Source organism: Oncorhynchus kisutch, unplaced genomic scaffold (assembly GCF_002021735.2).
Source record: "Oncorhynchus kisutch isolate 150728-3 unplaced genomic scaffold, Okis_V2 scaffold992, whole genome shotgun sequence".
In the NCBI taxonomy this organism is placed as follows: domain Eukaryota; kingdom Metazoa; phylum Chordata; class Actinopteri; order Salmoniformes; family Salmonidae; genus Oncorhynchus; species Oncorhynchus kisutch.
In genome coordinates, this window is record NW_022262937.1 from 81,791 (window position 1) to 100,124 (window position 18,334).

General features: G+C 44.1%; 1 pseudogene; it reads right to left on the bottom strand.

Annotated features, from left to right (window-relative positions):
• LOC109880076 (ephrin-B2a-like) overlaps positions 1-17,301 on the bottom strand; it is a 19,129-nt pseudogene extending 1,828 nt beyond the window's left edge.
• Between the last annotated feature and the right edge of the window lie 1,033 nt (positions 17,302-18,334).

Here is an 18,334-nt window from a genome sequence, read left to right on the forward strand (position 1 = left end):
GGAGAGAGAGAGAGGAGAGAGAGAGAGAGAGAGAGAGAGAGAGAGAGGGAGAGGTGAGGAGAGAGAGAGAGAGAGAGAGAGAGAGAGGGAGTTTTAATGCAAAGACAAAGAAAGAACTCCAGAATGATTAGATTCTCCTTGTAAAGACAGAGGTCTACTGGTTGTAAAGGGTAACGGAGAGTTAGATATGAACACATTAAGACCCCTCAGTATGTCCCCCCTCTACAGTCCTATTGAATAACACATCCTACTACATTGAGTTAGATATAAACACATTAAGACCCCTCAGTATGTCCCCCTCTACAGTTCTATTGAATAACACATGCCACTACATTGAGTTAGATATAAACACATTAGGACCCCTCAGTATGTCCCCCTCTACAGTCCTATTGAATAACACCTCCTACTACATTGAGTTAGATATAAACACATTAAGACCCCTCAGTATGTCCCGCTCTACAGTCCTATTGAATAACACCTCCTACTACATTGAGTTAGATATGAACACATTAAGACCCCTCAGTATGTCCCCCTCTACAGTCCTATTGAATAACACCTCCTACTACATTGAGTTAGATATGAACACATTAAGACCCCTCAGTATGTCCCCCTCTACAGTCCTATTGAATAACATCTCCTACTACATTGAGTAGATATAAACACATTAAGACCCCTCAGTATGTCCCCCTCTACAGTCCTATTGAATAACACCTCCTACTACATTGAGTTAGATATAAACACATTAAGACCCCTCAGTATGTCCCGCTCTACAGTCCTATTGAATAACACCTCCTACTACATTGAGTAGATATAAACACATTAAGACCCCTCAGTATGTCCCCCTCTACAGTCCTATTGAATAACACCTCCTACTACATTGAGTTAGATATGAACACATTAAGACCTCTCAGTATGTCCCCCTCTACAGTCCTATTGAATAACACCTCCTACTACATTGAGTTAGATATAAACACATTAAGACCCCTCAGTATGTCCCCCTCTACAGTTCTATTGAATAACACATGCCACTACATTGAGTTAGATATAAACACATTAGGACCCCTCAGTATGTCCCCCTCTACAGTCCTATTGAATAACACCTCCTACTACATTGAGTTAGATATGAACACATTAAGACCCCTCAGTATGTCCCCCTCTACAGTCCTATTGAATAACACATGCCACTACATTGAGTTAGATATGAACACATTAAGACCCCTCAGTATGTCCCCCTCTACAGTCCTATTGAATAACACCTCCTACTACATTGAGTTAGATATGAACACATTAAGACCCCTCAGTATGTCCCCCTCTACAGTCCTATTGAATAACACATGCCACTACATTGAGTTAGATATGAACACATTAAGACCCCTCAGTATGTCCCCCTCTACAGTCCTATTGAATAACACCTCCTACTACATTGAGTTAGATATGAACACATTAAGACCCCTCAGTATGTCCCCCTCTACAGTCCTATTGAATAACACCTCCTACTACATTGAGTTAGATATAAACACATTAAGACCCCTCAGTATGTCCCCCTCTACAGTCCTATTGAATAACACCTCCTACTACATTGAGTTAGATATGAACACATTAAGACCCCTCAGTATGTCCCCCTCTACAGTCCTATTGAATAACACATCCCACTACATTGAGTTAGATATAAACACATTAAGACCCCTCAGTATGTCCCCCTCTACAGTCCTATTGAATAACACCTCCTACTACATTGAGTTAGATATGAACACATTAAGACCTCTCAGTATGTCCCCCTCTACAGTCCTATTGAATAACACATCCCACTACATTGAGTTAGATATGAACACATTAAGACCTCTCAGTATGTCCCCCTCTACAGTCCTATTGAATAACACCTCCTACTACATTGAGTTAGATATAAACACATTAAGACCCTTCAGTATGTCCCCCTCTACAGTCCTATTGAATAACACATCCCACTACATTGAGTTAGATATGAACACATTAAGACCTCTCAGTATGTCCCCCTCTACAGTCCTATTGAATAACACATCCCACTACATTGAGTTAGATATGAACACATTAAGACCCCTCAGTATGTCCCCCTCTACAGTCCTATTGAATAACACATCCCACTACATTGAGTTAGATATAAACACATTAAGACCCCTCAGTATGTCCCCCTCTACAGTCCTATTGAATAACACCTCCTACTACATTGAGTTAGATATAAACACATTAGGACCCCTCAGTATGTCCCCCTCTACAGTCCTATTGAATAACACCTCCTACTACATTGAGTTAGATATAAACACATTAAGACCCCTCAGTATGTCCCCCTCTACAGTCCTATTGAATAACACATCCTACTACATTGAGTTAGATATAAACACATTAGGACCCCTCAGTATGTCCCCCTCTACAGTCCTATTGAATAACACATCCTACTACATTGAGTTAGATATAAACACATTAGGACCCCTCAGTATGTCCCCCTCTACAGTCCTATTGAATAACACATCCCACTACATTGAGTTAGATATGAACACATTAAGACCCCTCAGTATGTCCCCCTCTACAGTCCTATTGAATAACACATCCTACTACATTGAGTTAGATATGAACACATTAAGACCCCTCAGTATGTCCCCCTCTACAGTTCTATTGAATAACACCTCCTACTACATTGAGTTAGATATAAACACATTAGGACCCCTCAGTATGTCCCCCTCTACAGTCCTATTGAATAACACATCCTACTACATTGAGTTAAACAGATACATACCAGCGTTGTTCGTCACATCATTGTCTTTAATGGGAAGCTCGTTGTCTGGGGCCTCGGGGTGCTGAGGGGGGAACCTGGTGGGAGGCTCTTTAGGGAGAGGAAGGGGATTGGAGGAACCTAGAATAGATCAAACACACCTCATTATACTACAATAAAGTATACACAACAACAGCCAGGTCATTATACTACAATACAGTATTCACACCAACAGCCAGGTCATTATACTACAATACAGTATTCACACCAACAGCCAGGTCATTATACTACAATACAGTATTCACACCAACAGCCAGGTCATTATACTACAATACAGTATTCACACCAACAGCCAGGTCATTATACTACAATACAGTATTCACAACAACAGCCAGGTCATTATACTACAATACAGTATTCACACCAACAGCCAGGTCATTATACTACAATACAGTATTCACACCAACAGCCAGGTCATTATACTACAATACAGTATTCACACCAGAGGTCATTATACTACAATACAGTATTCACACCAACAGCCAGGTCATTATACTACAATACAGTATTCACACCAACAGCCAGGTCATTATACTACAATACAGTATTCACACCAACAGCCAGGTCATTATACTACAATACAGTATTCACACCAACCGCCAGGTCATTATACTACAATACAGTATTCACACCAACAGCCAGGTCATTATACTACAATACAGTATTCACACCAACAGCCAGGTCATTATACTACAATACAGTATTCACACCAACAGCCAGGTCATTATACTACAATACAGTATTCACACCAACAGCCAGGTCATTATACTACAATACAGTATTCACACCAACAGCCAGGTCATTATACTACAATACAGTATTCACACCAACAGCCAGGTCATTATACTACAATACAGTATTCACACCAACAGCCAGGTCATTATACTACAATACAGTATTCACACCAACAGCCAGGTCATTATACTACAATACAGTATTCACACCAACAGCCAGGTCATTATACTACAATACAGTATTCACACCAACAGCCAGGTCATTATACTACAATACAGTATTCACACCAGAGGTCATTATACTACAATACAGTATTCACACCAACAGCCAGGTCATTATACTACAGTACAGTATTCACACCAACAGCCAGGTCATTATACTACAATACAGTATTCACACCAACAGCCAGGTCATTATACTACAATACAGTATTCACACCAACAGCCAGGTCATTATACTACAATACAGTATTCACACCAACAGCCAGGTCATTATACTACAGTACAGTATTCACACCAACAGCCAGGTCATTATACTACAATACAGTATTCACACCAACAGCCAGGTCATTATACTACAATACAGTATTCACACCAACAGCCAGGTCATTATACTACAATACAGTATTCACACCAACAGCCAGGTCATTATACTACAATACAGTATTCACACCAACAGCCAGGTCATTATACTACAATACAGTATTCACACCAACAGCCAGGTCATTATACTACAATACAGTATTCACACCAACAGCCAGGTCATTATACTACAATACAGTATTCACACCAACAGCCAGGTCATTATACTACAATACAGTATTCACACCAACAGCCAGGTCATTATACTACAATACAGTATTCACACCAGAGGTCATTATACTACAATACAGTATTCACACCAACAGCCAGGTCATTATACTACAGTACAGTATTCACACCAACAGCCAGGTCATTATACTACAATACAGTATTCACACCAACAGCCAGGTCATTATACTACAATACAGTATTCACACCAACAGCCAGGTCATTATACTACAATACAGTATTCACACCAACAGCCAGGTCATTATACTACAATACAGTATTCACACCAACAGCCAGGTCATTATACTACAATACAGTATTCACACCAACAGCCAGGTCATTATACTACAGTACAGTATTCACACCAACAGCCAGGTCATTATACTACAATACAGTATTCACACCAACAGCCAGGTCATTATACTACAATACAGTATTCACACCAACAGCCAGGTCATTATACTACAATACAGTATTCACACCAACAGCCAGGTCATTATACTACAATACAGTATTCACACCAACAGCCAGGTCATTATATTACAATACAGTATTCACACCAACAGCCAGGTCATTATACTACAATACAGTATTCACACCAACAGCCAGGTCATTATACTACAATACAGTATTCACACCAACAGCCAGGTCATTATACTACAATACAGTATTCACACCAACAGCCAGGTCATTATACTACAATACAGTATTCACACCAACAGCCAGGTCATTATACTACAATACAGTATGCACACCAACAGCCAGGTCATTATACTACAATACAGTATTCACACCAACAGCCAGGTCATTATACTACAATACAGTATTCACACCAACAGCCAGGTCATTATACTACAATACAGTATTCACACCAACAGCCAGGTCATTATACTACAATACAGTATTCACACCAACAGCCAGGTCATTATACTACAATACAGTATTCACACCAACAGCCAGGTCATTATACTACAATACAGTATTCACACCAACAGCCAGGTCATTATACTACAATACAGTATTCACACCAACAGCCAGGTCATTATACTACAATACAGTATTCACACCAACAGCCAGGTCATTATACTACAATACAGTATTCACACCAACAGCCAGGTCATTATACTACAATACAGTATTCACACCAACAGCCAGGTCATTATACTACAATACAGTATTCACACCAACAGCCAGGTCATTATACTACAATACAGTATTCACACCAACAGCCAGGTCATTATACTACAATACAGTATTCACACCAACAGCCAGGTCATTATACTACAATACAGTATTCACACCAACAGCCAGGTCATTATACTACAATACAGTATTCACACCAACAGCCAGGTCATTATACTACAATACAGTATTCACACCAACAGCCAGGTCATTATACTACAATACAGTATTCACACCAGAGGTCATTATACTACAATACAGTATTCACACCAACAGCCAGGTCATTATACTACAATACAGTATTCACACCAACAGCCAGGTCATTATACTACAATACAGTATTCACACCAACAGCCAGGTCATTATACTACAATACAGTATTCACACCAACAGCCAGGTCATTATACTACAATACAGTATTCACACCAACAGCCAGGTCATTATACTACAATACAGTATTCACACCAACAGCCAGGTCATTATACTACAATACAGTATTCACACCAACAGCCAGGTCATTATACTACAATATGGTGTACCTTTAACTAGAATTTTATGTCTGGTTTCACATTTGTCTCCAGGGATCATAAGGAAAAATGATCTACAACGATTGCCTTGTGTATTTTCAATCCCCTTCTCCAAACGGATGACTAATTTAGCTAGCTCTTATCAATAACTCTTACCCATTTATAAGAGGTTGGTCCAGTAATTAAAAGGTTGCTGGTTCGAGTCCCCGAGCTGACTGGGTGTAAAACCTGTCAATGTGCCCTTGAACAAGGCACTTAACCATAATTGCTCCTGTAAGTCACGTAGAGAGAAAAGTGCATAAAAAGGGAATTTATACACGTTTAAATCTGGTCAGAATCAGGGCCATAGAGAGAAGCAGCTACATCAACAACCATCACTCTAATCTAACTCCATCCCTCCAACCTGACTCCATCCCTCCAACCTGACTCCATCCCTCCAACCTGATTCCATCCCTCCAACCTGACTCCATCCCTCCAACCTGACTCCATCCCTCCAACCTGACTCCATCCCTCCAACCTGACTCCATCCCTCCAACCTGACTCCATCCCTCCAACCTGACTCCATCCTTCCAACATAACTCCATCCCTCCAACCTGATTCCATCCTTCCAACATAACTCCATCCCAACTCCATCCTTCCAACCTGACTCCATCCCTCCAACCTGATTCCATCCCTCCAACCTGACTCCATCCCTCCAACCCGACTCCATCCCTCCAACCTAACTCCATCCCTCCAACCTGACTCCATCCCTCCAACCTGACTCCATCCCTCCAACCTGACTCCATCCCTCCAACCTGACTCCATCCCTCCAATCTAACTCCATCCCTCCAACCTGACTCCATCCCTCCAATCTGACTCCATCCCTCCAATCTGACTCCATCCCTCCAATCTGACTCCATCCCTCCAATCTGACTCCATCCTTCCAACATAACTCCATCCCTCCAATCTGACTCCATCCCTCCAATCTGACTCCATCCCTCCAATCTGACTCCATCCCTCCAATCTGACTCCATCCCACCAACCTGACTCCATCCCTCCAACATAACTCCATCCCTCCAACCTGACTCCATCCCTCCAACATAACTCCATCCTTCCAAAATAACTCCATCCCTCCAATCTGACTCCATCCCTCCAACCTGACTCCATCCTTCCAATCTAACTCCATCCCTCCAACCCAAATCCATCCTTCCAATCTAACTCCATCCTTCCAACATAACTCCATCCCTCCAACCCAACTCCATCCTTCCAACCTAACTCCATCCCTACAACCTGACTCCATCCCTCCAACCTGACTCCATCCCTCCAACCTGACTCCATCCCTCCAACCCAACTCCATCCCTCCAACCCAACTCCATCCCTACAACCTGACTCCATTCATCCAACATAACTCCATCCCTCCAACCTGACTCCATTCTTCCAACATAACTCCATCCCTCCAACCTAACTCCATCCCTCCAACCCAACTCCATTCCTCCAACCTGACTCCATCCCTCCAACATAACTCCATCCCTCCAACCTGACTCCATCCCTCCAACCCAACTCCATTCCTCCAACCTGACTCCATCCCTCCAACATAACTCCATCCCTCCAACCCAACTCCATCCTTCCAACCTAACTCCATCCCTACAACCTGACTCCATCCCTCCAACCGGACTCCATCCCTCCAACCTGACTCCATCCCTCCAACCCAACTCCATCCCTCCAACCCAACTCCATCCCTACAACCTGACTCCATTCATCCAACATAACTCCATCCCTCCAACCTGACTCCATTCTTCCAACATAACTCCATCCCTCCAACCTAACTCCATCCCTCCAACCCAACTCCATTCCTCCAACCTGACTCCATCCCTCCAACATAACTCCATCCCTCCAACCTGACTCCATCCCTCCAACCCAACTCCATTCCTCCAACCTGACTCCATCCCTCCAACATAACTCCATCCCTCCAACCCAACTCCATCCTTCCAACCTAACTCCATCCCTACAACCTGACTCCATCCCTCCAACCTGACTCCATCCCTCCAACCTGACTCCATCCCTCCAACCCAACTCCATCCCTCCAACCCAACTCCATCCCTACAACCTGACTCCATTCATCCAACATAACTCCATCCCTCCAACCTGACTCCATTCTTCCAACATAACTCCATCCCTCCAACCTAACTCCATCCCTCCAACCCAACTCCATTCCTCCAACCTGACTCCATCCCTCCAACATAACTCCATCCCTCCAACCTGACTCCATCCCTCCAACCCAACTCCATTCCTCCAACCTGACTCCATCCCTCCAACATAACTCCATCCCTCCAACCTGACTCCATCCCTACAACCTGACTCCATCCCTCCAATCTGACTCCATCCCTCCAATCTAACTCCATCCCTCCAACCTGACTCCATCCCTCCAACATAACTCCATCCCTCCAACCCAACTCCATCCCTCCAACCTGACTCCATCCCTCCAACCCAACTCCATCCCTCCAATCTGACTCCATCCCTCCAACCTGACTCCATCCCTCCAACCTGACTCCATCCCTCCAACCTGACTCCATCCCTCCAACCTGACTCCATCCCTCCAGTTAAATAAAGGTTGAATAAAAATAAATAAATAACTCCACCCCTTCTTTCATTCAGGTATTGTATGTGTGTTAGGGCAGCAGCAACACAGATAGTCTACATTCTAGGTAATTACCATAGGCCTAATAAAATATCCACACGAGCTAACTAACTAGCGGATTTACATTAATCATCAACGATCAGCTGATCAGACACTTTTCCTGATGCCAGTCATATGTTTAGGAGGCACTGCAACTAGCTTGTTTACAGTTTGTGATGATGAGTGAGTGTTGATGCAGAAATAAATAGTCCTATATTTATTTTGGTATGTTATGAATTATGTAAACAGGGAGGTTGGTGCCCTTTTTTTTCTCAATTTGAACACTTTCCCCCTGAAAGGTCTGTGTACGGCCCTTCCCCAGTATGTCTGTCACACTCTCTACCAGTATCATTATGTATCAGACACAGGTGATAAACAGAAAACCCTTCAGAAACACTCTCTCATTCTCTCTACCAGTATCATTATGTATCAGACACAGGTGATAAACAGAAAACCCTTCAGAAACACTCTCTCATTCTCTCTACCAGTATCATTATGTATCAGACACAGGTGATAAACAGAAAACCCTTCAGAAACACTCTCTCATTCTCTCTACCAGTATCATTATGTATCAGACACAGGTGATAAACAGAAAACCCTTCAGAAACACTCTCTCATTCTCTCTACCAGTATCATTATGTATCAGACACAGGTGATAAACAGAAAACCCTTCAGAAACACTCTCTCATTCTCTTTAACTTCACTCTCTCAAGTATTCATATAAACTCTCATTCTATCAATGTCTTTCTTCCCTACACAGACACAGACAAACACACAGACAGAGACACAGAGACACACACACAACACAATACACACACAGAGACACACACACAACACAATACACACACATAACTTACTCTGTCCTACTCTCAGTACCAGCTTCATGGATGTGGCTCTACACACTCCTCCATCAGTGTTGTCCAGGCCCTGTAGAGAGCTGGTGGAGGTCGCTGAGAAAGAGAGCGAGAGAGCGAGAGAGAGAGAGAGAGAGAGAGAGAGAGAACATTGAATAGATAAATAGTAAACATATCCCGACTTCCTACACATTCCTTTCCTAAGCACTTGTCAGTATTTGCTATTCAGACTTGCCTTAAGGCCTTGATCACACCAACAGTGCTTTGCGTTTTGGTACACCAGAAGTACATTACTTTCCAATGGAACGCTGCCTTTTGCAGCGTTGCGTTGCAGAGCCAGTTGCGGTGCGTTCTGTGTGGTGCATACATTTGGATTGATCGAAAGTACTCGTCAAATTGTATGCCGTGATGGCTTGACAGAAATAGTAGCAGAAGGTGAATGCTGAACTTTACCGCACACCATTTTGCGTGTAAAATGCTGTAGGCGTGAACAAGACATTATTCAGTTGTGTTAACGCGCTCTGCGGGTGTGGCTACCTTCCCACGAGCCCAACAGTTTTTCTCTTGGAGTTTTCAATCAATGGGGTTTTCAGTACGTTTATCTTAAACCATCCCTTTAAATATGGTATACCTTTAAATTTGAATTTTGTCCACAGACTCAATAGGGGCGGCCTCGTTACAATAAAGGTTAAATACAAATAGAACGGGTTCAGAATATAGGGATACATTTTAATTCACCTTTATTTAACCAGGTAGGCTAGTTGAGAACACCTTTATTTAACCAGGTAGGCTAGTTGAGAACAAGTTCTCATTTGCAACTGCGACCTGGCCAAGATAAAGCATAGCAGTGTGAACAGACAACAGAGTTACACATGGAGTAAACAACAACACAGAGTTACACATGGTGTAAACAACAACATACAGTCAATAACACAGTAGAACAAAATAAAACAAAAAGTCTCTATACAGTGAGTGCAAATGAGGTAAATTAATGAGAGAAAGCCATCTAAATATCTGCATATTCGTCTCCGTTTCAGCACCAACTGGTAGATTTAAAAATCCTCTGATTTGGTAGATTATTTGGGCTCATTTTAGCAGCGGTGGGAAAAGTTCCCAGTTTGTCAGACTTGGGTAAAACTACTACTAGTAGTACTTGAAAGTATTTTTACCTAACTACTTTACACCACGGAATCTTAGGGTTAGCAAAGTATGTATGAATCTTTAAAATGGTTTGGAGAGCATTTACGCACTAAATATATTGATGAATTAAACAATACAGCGGGTTGATTCACCCTGAAAGTTGTCGTGTCCACGTTCAATCCATGACATATTGGAAGGTGGAAACATTTATAGAATAGGGGGTTGAACAATAATCCTATAAATCTCCCCGAATTATCACCAATCATGGGAACTGTATAACAACGGTCCAGGCGTCGTGTACGGAGCACCAAGCTCCAGGTTTAACCTGCTAAATGTTGCCTGAGTTTCATCAGGATTCAAATAGGCTACAATGTCGTACATTATTTGCGTAACGTTAGCCTGATAGGATCCCACTAATGCTAGCGAACCTCGGGAACAACTACACAGACGTGACAGATGAAAGAAAGTTACACGGAATGGGAATGATGCCAAAAAATAAATGTATGTGGGTTTTTACTGACGGTGGCTCCCGATAGTAGATCATATGTAACCCGATACAAACGGAGAAAAATAAAGCGGAGAAAAAGCCCGGGTACATAATTAAAACGTACCAAAGCTTCAACACATCAACTCGGCAGGTTCAGCCCTACAGAAGACTATAGTTTGAGTGCCCAAATGTCATCCACGTAAATGATAAAGCGCACACATCAACTCGGCAGGTTCAGCCCTACAGAAGACTATAGTTTGAGTGCCCAAATGTCATCCACGTAAATGATAAAGCGCACACATCAACTCGGCAGGTTCAGCCCTACAGAAGACTATAGTTTGAGTGCCCAAATGTCATCCACGTAAATGATAAAGCGCACACATCAACTCGGCAGGTTCAGCCCTACAGAAGACTATAGTTTGAGTGCCCAAATGTCATCCACGTAAATGATAAAGCGCACACATCAACTCGGCAGGTTCAGCCCAACAGAAGACTATAGTTTGACTGCACAAATGTCATCCACGTAAATGATAAGGGCACAAAAAAATGAAAATGAGCCTACTTTCACTGTGGAAAAAGGGACGCCATACATGTTGATATGATGTTCCGTTTGCTTCCATATAACTGGTTTCACATCCGGCTCTTATTTTCAATGACGGCCTAGGAACAGTGGGTTAACTGCCTGTTCAGGAGTAGAACAACAGATTCATACCTTGTCAGGTCAGGGATTTGAACGTGCAACCTTCCGGCTACCCTGCTACTAGGCTACCCTGCCACCAGGAAGGGAGTGAGGGAGGGAGCCTGGTCTATCTAAAACAATTGAGATGTGTATTTACAATCCCATTCTCCAAACAGATGACTAATTTACATACCTCTTATCAAGTTGTAAATGACAGTGCATGGTGAATGGTGTCTGATTTACCTAGCTCTTATCAATAGATCTCATCAGTAGGTAATGACAGTGCATGGTGAATGGTGTCTGATTTACCTATCCCTTATCAATAGATCTCATCAGTAGGTAATGACAGTGCATGGTGAATGGTGTCTGATTTACCTATCCCTTATCAATAGATCTCATCAGTAGGTAATGACAGTGCATGATGAATGTTGTCTGATTTACCTAGCTCTTATCAATAGATCTCATCAGTAGGTAATGACAGTGCATGGTGAATGGTGTCTGATTTACCTAGCTCTTATCAATAGATCTCATCAGTAGGTAATGACAGTGCATGGTGAATGGTGTCTGATTTACCTATCCCTTATCAATAGATCTCATCAGTAGGTAATGACAGTGCATGGTGAATGGTGTCTGATTTACCTAGCTCTTATCAATAGATCTCATCAGTAGGTAATGACAGTGCATGGTGAATGGTGTCTGATTTACCTAACTCTTATCAATAGATCTCATCAGTAGGTAATGACAGTGCATGGTGAATGGTGTCTGATTTACCTATCCCTTATCAATAGATCTCATCAGTAGGTAATGACAGTGCATGGTGAATGGTGTCTGATTTACCTAGCTCGTATCAATAGATCTCATCAGTAGGTAATGACAGTGCATGGTGAATGATGTTATTTATGTTTTTCAAACTTGGAACCGGTAGGTTCACGATACGTTACTCACACACATTCTTGCTCTCTCTCTCTCTCTCTCTCTCTCTCGAACACACACACACACACACACACACACACACACAGACACAGACACAGACAGACACACACACACACACACACACACACACACACACACACACACACACACACACACACACACACACACACACACACACACACACACACACACACACACACACACACACACACACACACACACACACACACACACACACACACACACACACACACACCCCATTAGGACCATTTGGTTCAGATGACAGCTTCTCATGCTTCTAGCTAGGTTGCCATGAGAGCTCACGTCATATCTGTCTCATGCTGTTAAAAGCATTGTGTTATTTGGGGCATGTAAGCTCTTAGAATCACACTGTCTGCCGTCCATGGAGGAGTAGCACTGTCAGAGAGCCTCAGAGCCCTGGGAGGTAGGGGAGAAGAGGAGGAGGAGGAGGAGGAGGAGGAGGAGGAGGAGGAGCACTGTCAGAGAGCCTCAGAGCCCTGGGAGGTAGGGGAGAAGAGGAGGAGGAGGAGGAGGAGGAGGAGCACTGTCAGAGAGCCTCAGAGCCCTGGGAGGTAGGGGAGAAGAGGAGGAGGAGGAGGAGGAGGAAGAGGAGGAGGAGGAGGAGGAGGAGGAGGAGCACTGTCAGAGAGCCTCAGAGCCCTGGGAGGTAGGGGAGAAAAGGAGGAAGAGGAGGAGGAGGAGGAGGAGGAGGAGCACTGTCAGAGAGCCTCAGAGCCCTGGGAGGTAGGGGAGGAGAGGAGGAGGAGGAGGAGGAGGAGGAGCACTGTCAGAGAGCCTCAGAGCCCTGGGAGGTAGGGGAGAAGAGGAGGAGGAGGAGGAGGAGCACTGTCAGAGAGCCTCAGAGCCCTGGGAGGTAGGGGAGGAGAGGAGGAGGAGGAGGAGGAGGAGGAGGAGGAGCACTGTCAGAGAGCCTCAGAGCCCTGGGAGGTAGGGGAGAAGAGGAGGAGGAGGAGGAGGAGGAGGAGGAGGAGCACTGTCAGAGAGCCTCAGAGCCCTGGGAGGTAGGGGAGGAGAGGAGGAGGAGGAGGAGGAAGAGGAGGAGGAGGAGGAGCACTGTCAGAGAGCCTCAGAGCCCTGGGAGGTAGGGGAGAAGAGGAGGAGGAGGAGGAGGAGGAGGAGGAGTAGCACTGTCAGAGAGCCTCAGAGCCCTGGGAGGTAGGGGAGAAGAGGAGGAGGAGGAGGAGGAGGAAGAGGAGGAGGAGTAGCACTGTCAGAGAGCCTCAGAGCCCTGGGAGGTAGGGGAGAAGAGGAGGAGGAGGAGGAGGAAGAGGAGGAGGAGGAGCACTGTCAGAGAGCCTCAGAGCCCTGGGAGGTAGGGGAGGAGAGGAGGAGGAGGAGGAGGAGGAGGAGACGAGGGGTAAAGTTACAGTACATGGTGAGACTGGCTCTCTGGATACTTCCGAAATGGCTCCCTGTTCCCTATATAGAGTGCACTACTTTTGAAAGCTCTGGTCTAAAGTAGTACACTATATAGGGAATAGGGTTCTATAGGGCTCTGGTCTAAAGTAGTACACTATATAGGGAATAGGGTTCTATAGGGCTCTGGTCTAAAGTAGTACACTATATAGGGAATAGGGTGCCAGTCCTGGTCTAAAGTAGTGCACTATATAGGGAATAGGGTTCTATAGGGCTCTGGTCTAAAGTAGTACACTATATATAGGGAATAGGGTTCTATAGGGCTCTGGTCTAAAGTAGTACACTATATATAGGGAATAGGGTTCTATAGGGACCTGGTCTAAAGTAGTACACTATATATAGGGAATAGGGTTCTATAGGGCTCTGGTGGCAGTGTAGCCTAGTGGTTAGAGCATTGGACTAGTAACCGAAAGGTTGCAAGTTCAAATCCCCGAGCTGACAAGGTACAAAATCTGTCGTTCTGCCCTTGAACAGGCAGTTAACCCATTGTTCCTAGGCCGTCATTGAAAATAAGAATTTGTTCTTAACTGACTTGCCTAGTTAAATAAAGGTTAAATTAAAAATTTAAAAAATAAAAGTAGTGCACTATATATATAGGGAATAGGGTTCTATAGGGCCCTGGTCTACAGTAGTGCACTACATAGGGAATAGGGTTCCATCTGGGATGCAGTATTTCTCTCATGCTACACTGGGCTTGAAGACGCACAGAGACGCTGCCTGGTTGACCAACATGTCCATGATAACACAACCACTGCTGAACTAGATGACAGGATAGGAGACGACCAGGGAAGATGGCAGTTTCCTCTGAACAGACATGAATACTTGTCTATACAGTCTATACTGTGTACAGGGGCTTGTGAAAGTATTCACCCCCCTCTGAACAGACATGAATACTAACTATTCACCCCCCACAAAGTCAATTCCTTGTAGAGACACCTTTTGCAGCAATTACAGCTGCAAGTCTCTTGGGGTATGTCTCTATAAGCTTGGAACATCTAGCCACTGGGATTTTTGCCCATTCTTCAAGGCTAAACTGCTCCAGCTGCTTCAAGTTGGATGGGTTCCGCTGGTGTACAGCAATCTTTAAGTCATACCACAGATTCTCAATTGGATTGAGGTCTGGGCTTTGACTAGGCCATTCCAAGACATTTAAATGTTTCCCCTTAAACAACTCGAGTGTAGCTTTAGCCGTAGGCTTAGGGTCATTGTCCTGCTGGAAGGTGAACCTCCGTCCCAGTCTCAAATCTCTTGAAGACAAACAGGTTTCCCTCATGAATTTCCCTGCACCATCCATTATTCCTTCAATTCTGACCAGTTTCCCTACCGATGAAAAACATCCCCACAGTATGATGCTGCCACCACCATTCTTCACTGTGGATGATGTTCTCGGGGTGATGAGAGGTGTTTGGACCAGACATAGCGTTTTCCTTGATGGCCAAAAAGCTCAATTTTAATCTCATCTGACCAGAGTACCTTCTTCCATATGTTTGGGGAGTCTCCCACATGCCTTTTGGTGAACACCAAACATCTTTGCTTATTTTTTTCTTTAAGCAATGGCTTTTTTCTGGCCACACTTCCATAAAGCCCAGCTCTGTGGAGTGTACAGGTTAAAGTGGTCCTATGGACAGCCACTCTTCCATAAAGCCCAGCTCTGTGGAGTGTACAGGTTAAAGTGGTCCTATGGACAGATACTCCAATCTCCGCTGTGGAGCTTTGCAGCTCCTTCAGGGTTATCTTTGGTCTCTTTGTTGCCTCTCTGATTAATGCCCTCCTTGCCTGGTCCGTGAGTTTTGGTCCGTCTCTTGGCAGGTTTGTTGTTGTTCCATATTTTTTCTTTTTTAATAATGGATTTAACGGTGCTCTGTGGGATGTTCAAAGTTTCGGATATTTTTTATAACCCGACCCTGATCTGTACTTCTCCACAACTTTGTCCCTGACCTGTTTGGAGAGCTCCTTGGTCTTCATGGTGCCACTTGCTTGGTGGTGCCCCTTGTTTAGTGGTGTTGCAGACTCTGGGGCCTTTCAGGACAGGTATACATATACTGAGATCATGTGACACTTAGATTGCACACAGGTGGACTTTATTTAAATAATTATGTGACTTCTGAAGGTTTCATCAGATCTTATTTAGGGGCTTCATAGCAAAGGAGGTGAATAGATATGCACCCACCACTTTTCAGTTGTGGTTTTTTTCTAAAAACGGTCTCTCAACACAACGGTCTCTCAACACAACACTTCACAGACTAGTACCTAAAACAACTATTGACCAATAACCTTCATGTGGGCGTGGCCTGGCACAAATGCATATAAATCAGTCAAGGATATTCGTATTGTAACAAAATTTGGTAGAAATACTGTCAACACTCAATAAATGCAAGAACGTTCATATCGACCACACGGTGGCGCTATAACGGGCACACATTTATATCTCTTGATCTGTTTGACTCAGAGGGATGAAATTTGGCACACGTACTCAGGGATATGTCTAGATAACCCACCCACACAATATTTCAGACACCACTGGCCCCTAAATTTGGATGAAACTGGATGCAAGTCTTGCCATTGAGATCCAGCATTTACAAAATAACACTGATTAGCCCAAAGGGGGGGGGGGGGGGGGGGGGGGGGGGGGGTGCATCCTTCGTAGGGGGGGGTGGCATGTTTTACTGTGGCCTTGTTTTAGCTTCATTCAATGGCCATTGATTTTAAAGAATGAGTTTACAACAATTCTACCTTTGCAGAGGTATGTGGTATAAGCCCCTTAGGGCTGTAGTATAGAGAGTGGTCTACTCACAGGTGATATAGTATTCCCTTCCCTTGAAAAACTCCAGGCCCCAGAGATTAGGGCTGAACTCCTGGAACTTGAAGGTGAACTTCACGTCTCTGTCCGGCTTGTCACAGTTGAGTAACGGGGTGTCCGATTGGCTGATGCTGCAGCTGTGGAGTTGTTCCCGGGTCACCAGGTACACGCGGTAGTACTCCGGCTCCTTGTTCTCCACCACCCCTGGCCTCACCCGGGGACACACGATGTCCATTTTATCCCCTATCTGAGGGAACAGGACCAGCCCCCGTCCAGGAGAGAACCTGTGGAATAGGAGAGAGAGAGAGGGAGAGATAGAGAGAGAGAGAGAGAGACAGAGAGAGAGAGAGAGAGAGAGAGAGACAGAGAGAGACAGAGAGAGAGGGAGAGACAGAGAGAGAGAGACAGAGAGAGAGGGAGAGAGAGAGAGAGAGAGACAGACAGACAGACAGACAGACAGACAGACAGACAGACAGACAGACAGACAGACAGACAGACAGACAGACAGACAGACAGACAGACAGACAGACAGACAGACAGACAGACAGACAGACAGACAGACAGACAGACAGACAGACAGACAGACAGAGAGAGAGAGAGAGACAGAGAGAGAGAGAGACAGAGAGACAGAGAGAGAGGGAGAGACAGAGAGAGAGGGAGAGACAGAGAGACAGAGAGAGAGGGAGAGACAGAGAGAGAGGGAGAGACAGAGAGAGAGAGAGAGACAGCGAGAGAGAGAGAGATGAGAGTTTTACAACCAGAATGACTGGGATGTTGTCTTTATTGTGTCATAGTAACACTAGTCATTTCTTTGTTAATGCATATAAACCTAGGCTGCATGACATTCATATTATTTACTAATTAATAATCATCAATAAATAAACACGCCTATGAATTTACTATCAATATTTTTTGTCTGAGACCACAGAAACACTATATATATATGGATGTCCATTTTACAGTAGGACAACATTTCTGCCTTCACCATATTTAATCTATATCGATAATGTAAATGAAAAGCCAACATTTTGACAATATAACAGGTATTTATTTCCAGTATATTTCCAGGTGAGTTTTTGCACAACAATATGGTTTTATTGCAGAAGAATGGACTGTACCGACTTGGGATTTGAAGAATTCCAATAGACGGAGTCCAGGACGACAGCAGAGCAGCTGGGACTCAGGTTGACAACCAACACTCCTAACCAGAACCAGCAGACGGACCTCCCCATCACACGCTGCGGAGTCCAGGACGACAGCAGAGCAGC